General features: G+C 35.6%; 1 long non-coding RNA gene across 1 annotated transcript in view; it reads right to left on the reverse strand.

Moving 5' to 3' along the window:
• The window catches only part of LOC109162498, an 11,145-nt gene extending 3,278 nt beyond the window's left edge, over positions 1-7,867 (reverse strand). The window contains exons 1-2 of the long non-coding RNA XR_002051104.1: positions 7,858-7,867; positions 7,639-7,686 (exon numbers count right to left, since the gene is read on the reverse strand). This is a non-coding gene — a long non-coding RNA (uncharacterized LOC109162498). The remainder of the gene's footprint in view (positions 1-7,638; positions 7,687-7,857) is intronic.
• Between the last annotated feature and the right edge of the window lie 312 nt (positions 7,868-8,179).

Genomic DNA, 8,179 nt, shown 5'->3' on the forward strand with positions numbered 1-8,179 from the left:
ATGGCAATGGGTCGGGTGTGGGTCGGGGAGGGCTACATCCATCACCCGACCCACCTTATATTTTCTCCACCCACCCCCACCGGGTGCGGGTGCCCACTACGGGTACCCACCACTTATCATCTTATTATGTTTTTCAAAAAATAATATTTAAATTATTTACACATAATAAAAAAATAAAATCCATTAGTGATACTAAAACATAAATAATGGAAATATTTAAATATAATAACTAAATTGTTAATTTTTAAAAATAAACTTAGTAGTTTTGATATAAAAAATAGTAAAAAGATACACAGAGTTATATAAACTATTATAAATAACTACATACTAGTATTTATTTTACTATTATATATATATACACACACACATGGTGGGTCGGGTGGGGTTCTAGGCGGGTCTTGTACATAGAACCCGAATCCAACCCGACCCACCGCGGGTTTTCTTTTTTAAGACCCACCCCCGACCCACCACCCACCATCACCCAAAAAAACCCGATCCATGCGGAGTGGATTCGGGTGGATATCCACGGGTCGGATTGAAATTGCCATCCCTATTAGCGAGTTAGCGACCGCTACGTTATCTTTTGACATCACGTAGTCAATAGAGATAACCCCCGTTGTGAGAAATTGTTTAATGGTATTATATCTACGACTTATAAGTCTAGACTTACCATTCCACATTTAACTCTGTACTTAACCAATTTTTGGCTTGACTATCGCAATGCACACAAATTGGAGGTACGAGTTCACCACTAGGAACATTCTCGAAATAATGGCTTAGCCATTCGGCCTACTCGCTCGCGACACGAGTGTAAGGCTCTCAGCTATGATCCCGTCGGATCTTAGTTATCACAAATCATTTTGAGAATTTCCATACAACCAGCTGCACTAGCCTACGTAAAGACATAGCCTTTAATGGACTTAGCGTCCTTTGATATCTGTGCTATACTATCCAGGTACAGCTAGATATCCCACGTAGTGCAGTCCAAAGTCACGAGCATACCTTAAGTATCTCATAACTCTCACTATTGCCTTCTAGTGCGTAACACTAGGGTTACTCTAATGTCTACCGAGTTCGTTAACCACAAAGGCAATATCCGGCCTAGTACAACCCATTAGATACAATTAAACTACCAATAATCTGAATGTACTTTCCACGAGAAGTACAATCTCTGTGATTATTAGCTAGTTGTACGTTAGTATCTAACGTGTCCAAGCCACTTGATTATCATCCTTTACAAGGATTCAATCAAACTTAATGAGATTGGCTTACCACGATACCATACGGTCTCTTCACGATTTTAATCTCGAAGATTAAATCTGCCAAACTCACACCTGTCATGTCAAATCTCAATTTTAACATGTTTCTAGTAGAATTGATCATTTGATCGTTACTACTCACGATGAGTTTATCGTGTACAAACAAACAGTGATATTTCCGTCTATCGTACGCAATACGTAGACCCACTAGTCACTTTTATTTATACTAAACTTGTTGGTCATCATTGCATGATCAAAACCTCACATGCCAAACACTACGGCAATTGTTCCAAATCATACCATGACCTTACCAATTACACACTTTCTTTTCACATCGTGGAACCACAGACCCTCAGGTCGTTCCATGTCTACTAAGAAAGCGACACATCCATTTCGATGAACTTCCAAGACTCGCTAAACGACTTTGGCAAATATCATTCTAATGGATTCCATTCTCATCACAAGAGAATATATATCGAAGTAACTGTGGCATTCGCGTTGCATGTAATCTACAATTACAAGCCCGGCCATTTTACTTCGATATAGCCAACCGGTTTTATCTTCCGACTAGTAATCCATTTAGGATCCCGAGGTTTTACAACCTGGAGGAAGAACAACTAGTTCCAAGTATGATTCTCTAAGATAGAATCTACTTCACTCTCGATAGCCTCTTTCGGGTTGGTCCACCTATAGAGGTAATGTTTCTACATTCGTTCGAGGCTCGTTTTCTAACAACCATGTCAGAAAATCCAATTTCTTTTCTAGTAAACAAGTTAGATTGTGCGCATCACACTCTAACATGTACGTCAGAAAATATGGACCAAAGGATTTTTCAATCCTAGCTCTTTTGCTACGTCTAGCTTTGAGCTCGGGTTCTCTTTCACACCCTTCAACCATAGCTACGCCGAAAGTTCCTTTCAACGTGCTAGGTCCTTTATTGATCCTTCACAAAAATACATCTTCCAAGAACGCGAATTTCTTGGATCAATCTTTCGTGTTCTTATGTACATCCAAACTCTTGGACTCGTGTACTAAGAACCAATACACACCTTTGGCAAGACACCCCCACATTTCGGGCATTAGAAGGAAACTTCCTACGTACCCACAATTCGTAAGAATTCCATGTGGGTAACCTTATTTAAAAGGTATTTACTTGTCCAAAGTATTGTCTCACCCTCATATTTTGAGGTAGACCCGAACTTATCAACGTCTTGATATTTTATGTTCGGCAACAACGCTCGATTGAGGTGAATACCGTGTCGTACGCTCGAGTACGATACCAATGCTTGCGCCGAAATCACCAATAGGTGTTTCTTTTTCACCACATCGATTGTTCGTAACCGCATTAATCCACGACTAATTTGGTTTTTCTCTTTTTATTCTTTAAAGAATAAACATGTGTTACACGCTAACACATCTCGTAGGTGCTAACAGATTAGCCCTCACGAATCCATTCGGTTTTGACCGAAATGCCACAAACCCGAATCAGTGCTTCCGAAATTGAAGCACGAATCAATGCTCCTAAACTAACGCATCGATTCCAATGCAATCTCTATTGCTTTAAATTATAAACTCATAACAACCTTTCGTTGCTTAATTTATAATTACAGTGCTACCTGGCACTAGGATTATTAGTTAATTACACAGTTAACCAAACTTCCTTTCGTGCTAATCACATAACACTTTTACAACGCTAAATTTAATTAGCCACATACTATACGAAAGGTTTGAGCTAAGTAGATTAGCATTAGGACCAATCATAATCTAGCACCTTTATTGCTATTACCAAAGCACCAAATGCTTAAGTTTTCAACACCTAAAGGTGCAGCCACCAAGTGGCCGAAAGTGCCTAATTAGGCACTCTACCTAGTGCTTAATAGCACTGTTACAGTGTTTTAATTTGCACTTCAAAGTGCCAAATTAAATTGCACTTTCCATTAGTGCTACAAAAGCACTATTCACTAAAACACAATTTGTCTCAAAATAAATATACTAGTATAATTTGGAATTTTTGATCAAGTTAATTATAACACAATTAACAAAACCAAATCAACCAAATTTCCAAAACTAGTTGAACCAAACTCATATAATCGTTCTTAGAATATTATATAAAATATTCAACACTTGAGCTGTGACGCTCACGATTATATAGTTATCCCAATTTTTGACAAATTGCTCCTATTTTGAAATCTGTATCGTTCAACATGAACTAGAACCGAAGTCTTTTTACGGGATTTCAAACATGTAACGTGCTTGTTACATTCCGTTCCGGCCGTTAAGCCATTTTAGCATTTTCCACATAATGCTCCGTGATGCACCACGCACCCATATTGAACCTTTTATATATTAAAAATATTACACAAGAATATTTCAAAATATACAAAGTTCATAACACACAAATGGAACAATTCATTTTATTCAACAATAAAATGTATCACAAGGATACTACAACATTTATTTAACAAATAAATAAATAGGAAAAATTACATTGGAAACCAATTTCCATTATTCCTATGTAGTAGTCCTTCGAACCCGTGTGCCTTATTCCATTCTCAAACATCCACTCCACAGCGGGTGGTCCATAGCGCACATCGGGGGTACCTCGGTTGTGACCTCACTCGTCCAACCATCCACATGTTTTGAACATGGCGAAATTGTCCTCAACCTTTTCACCAGGATGACGATTCGCATCATAGTGGCATTTCTCCTTCTTCTCATAATCTTCTTGAAAGCTAAGCTTCCGCTTGAGTTTCCTTCGATTACGGTTGAAGTCATTTGTAACACTACCATAGTCCTCGGACCATGTAGTCATTACACCATCATAGGATCCATCATGGCTTTTAGCCGATCCACTAGACAACACAATAGGTACCAATTGTGTGTCACCAGCCACAGGTCTACCGGTTCGTGAACCAAAGTTCTCCGGAGCACCATCGTGTGTCTTTGCAACTACCATGGAAATAACATTTCCAACGTTGCCGCCATCAACTGGCATCACGGAATGTGCAACTTCGTTGCCTTTCCGACCATTTGAATGTGCACCTCCGGCAACATTCACGGATCCAACACTTTTGGAATCCATCGACTTGTTCATTATCAAAATAAATAAGGTTTTAAGATTGTTGGTGATAATGAACCACAATCGATTTAATATCCGTAAAATAATATTTATATATATACACACGAAATATATAAAAAATATTATTGGATATATATCCGAAATATATATATACACACAAATATATATAAAACAGACCCAACGGTTATATATATATATATATATATATATATATATATATATATATATATATATATATATATATATATATATATATATATATATATATATATATATATATATATATATATATATATATATATATATATATATATATGTATGTATGTATATCTATGAAAAAGATATACCAATATATATCAACCAAAAAGAAAATATAATCCTTAGATTATAATTCCAAAACAACAAGAAAGAACGGATTTTTGCTTAGAGCATAATCCAAAACAAGAAAGAAGGAGAAGGAAGAAAGATTCGTACGAGTTAGGCAAAGTGCATGTCTTTCCTTAAAACCTTATTTGCCACCTCCCAAAAGTGCTAGGAGCGTTGTGGCCTAGGTTTCCCAGGATAAAACGTACAACGGTTCGACGTTTGAGCACCCAAACGAACGAACCCGGCGAACTAGAGCATGGGACGAACACAGCTACAAGAAGGGAGTAGGAGCAGAGATTTTGGAGCTGGGAAAACAGAATTTCAGTGTTGTGTGTGTTGTTTTCAATCTGTGTAGAAACACTGCTGCTACACCCATTCTTATATAGGAGGTGAGGAATCAATAGCATTTAGTTTAACATTTAATCCACGATTTGTAACACCTGAAACAGCCACCATTATTGAGATTTAACTCAAAAATTCAAAAGGTGGAATTAATACAAGATTAATCCTGTAACAGTCCAGAACCAACAAATGGTCCGCGTTGTTTCAGCTCAGTTACTTTCGGGATGCACGAAACTCTCGTGTAACCTCATGACAGCGCACAAGAGATCAAGTCTTGATCTCGGGTGATCTCTCGTGGTGTGGCCATATAGTGTTGCCCCCAGGTGCCGGCGCACCCGAGCTCGGGCTTGAATCAAGCCTTTTTCAGAACCTACAAATGGTCCGCGTTGTTTCAGCTCAGTTACTTTCGGGATGCACGAAACTCTCGTGTAACCTCATGACAGCGCACGAGAGATCAAGTCTTGATCTCGGGTGATCTCTCGTGGTGTGGCCATATAGTGTTGCCCCCAGGTGCCGGCGCACCCGAGCTCGGGCTTGAATCAAGCCTTTTTCAATCTCGTCTAGTTGGAATTTGATTTGCACCCCTTCCTCCCCCCCCCCCCCCCCCCGCCGCGCGAGAGAGCCTCTATGCTATACAATTCTACAAGCTCTAAAAAAGCTCTTGTATAAAAGGGGGGTGAAATCCTCTTTCCAAATCAATGTGGGACAAAGCTCCCTTTTCCTTTACATTTTTCCAACTCAATGGGTCTACTTTGAGAATCAATATCTCATTCACCCATTATCCGTTTTGAGCGTACAATATATCAATCTCTTCGTCTCACTACGAAGAACCCGAATCCACTTTGACCCGACCCAAATTGGAAGTGGACCCCACTGATAATTGTACCACAAAATATCCACTTAATATGTCATTTTATGCCATTTTAATGCTATTTTTCCAACATATATATATATATATATATATATATATATATATATATATATATATATATATATATATATATATATATATATATATATATATATATATATATATATATTGGATCATATGAGAACAAGTTTTTAGGGAAAATTCAATGGATCAAATCATATTTTAAAAAATGCGGTGATAATATTCACAATTATATTATCACCAACTTCACTCTGTAAACTTGAACACTAAAATCTGCACTTCTCATAAATTTTTAGGTTTGCATATTTAGTAATAAAAGACTGCACTTGCAAATATGCGAAAGTGCATTACACTTTTTTTTTTTATTGGAAAAGTTCATTACACTTATGGTTTGAATTTTAGAGTTTATGAATGAGTTTTTGATTTTATTTGGTTTACTGATTCACTTTTTACTGTTTAGGGTCTAGCATTTACAATTTAGATTTAAAATTTAGCTATTTCATTGATTTTTTTTAAATTTATCTGTGTTTGCATATTTAGTTGTTATAGATTGCATATTTAAGTGTTCAAGTTTGCAAAGTGAACTTGATAATAACTACGAAAATGCTACTGCATTTTTTATAAATCTAATCTGATCCTTTCGATTTTCACAAATGTAAGACGGAAATTGGTTCTTAGTTTTCTCTTGGAGGTGTGTTCTCTTGGGATCATTCTATCATATATAATGATTATATGATATAAAAGAGTTAATACCTCCAATGGTCCTTCGAGTATTAGCAGTTTACCAGCTGTGGTCATCCGAGTTTTAAATGACCTCCAATGGTGCTCCATGTTTTGAAAAATAACCACCTGTGATCCTGATTCTTAAAAAAAAAATCGAGTTTAAAATGACCACGAGACATCCTAAAAAGACCACGGGTGATTATTTTTTAAAACATGGAGGACCATTGGAGGTCATTTAAAACTCGAAGGACCATTGGAGATATTAACTCTGATATAAAGTTATGAAAGTCAAAGTTGAAATGTAAGAAAATTATTGAAAAAATTGTACTTTTAGTTCATGGCATCTTATTGATAGAAACTTTCACGAGGCATCTTATTGATGGAAATAAGACGTGAACTAAAAAATTAATATATATACACATTAAATATTTGAGTTATATGTTAATTATTACATAAATATAACTATCAAATTTATAAAAATGATTTACATTATTATTATTATTATTTAGAATAATTTAAATATCTAAAATTTAAATAAATTTAAAATTTTAATATAATGCATTAATATTGGGCACCTATTTTTTGCACACCGCGCATAAAAATACTAGAATATATATATATATATATATATATATATATATATATATATATATATATATATATATATATATATATATATATATATATATATATATATATATGGATCAGTTCAAGTGCGAAAAGGCTCTCATGTGAAAGATGGGGTAAGATCTGAGTTGTTGATCAAATTTAAATCAACGGCTCAAATCAATAAAAAAATTTAAAAAAAAAAAAAAAAGGTGCATCCTACGTTAAAAGAAACAAAGTGTAAAAGTAGCGCACCTTAAGTATTATAAAGACGCATCTTAAGTTGTAGGATGACGCACCTTAAGTGTTAAAATGACGCACCTTAAGCTATGGAAATGCGCACCTAAAGCTTTAGACTAACGCATCTTAACTTTCAACAAAAAATGCACCTTAAGTTCTTAACTGAAGAACTGACGCACCTTAATTAAGTGTAAAGAGGGTGCACCTTAATTAAGCTATGGAAAGACACACCTAAAGCTTAGACTAACGCACCTTAAGTTTCAACAAAAAACGCACCTTACGTTCTCAACTGAAGAACTGACGTACCTTAAGCACAGAAACCACGCACCTTAAGAAGGAACACAACACACCTTAAGCACAAAAACCACGCACATTAACTTTCAGCAATATGGAAAATGACCAAATTGCCATCACATTTTTTAAAATTTTTCTTCAATCTCGCTTGTTGATTTTGATTGGATCAAGGGTTGAGATTAAACTCCATCTTTTACCTGAAGCCTATTACCGCACTTGATCCTTCACATATATGTGTGTGTGTGTGTGTATATATATATATATATATATATATATATATATATATATATATATATATATATATATATACACACACATATATACATATATAGGTATTGGATAATATGAGCACAAGTTTTTAGGAGAAAACTACAAACC

Source organism: Ipomoea nil, unplaced genomic scaffold (genome assembly GCF_001879475.1).
Source record: "Ipomoea nil cultivar Tokyo-kokei standard unplaced genomic scaffold, Asagao_1.1 scaffold2942, whole genome shotgun sequence".
NCBI classification, from domain to species: Eukaryota; Viridiplantae; Streptophyta; class Magnoliopsida; order Solanales; family Convolvulaceae; genus Ipomoea; species Ipomoea nil.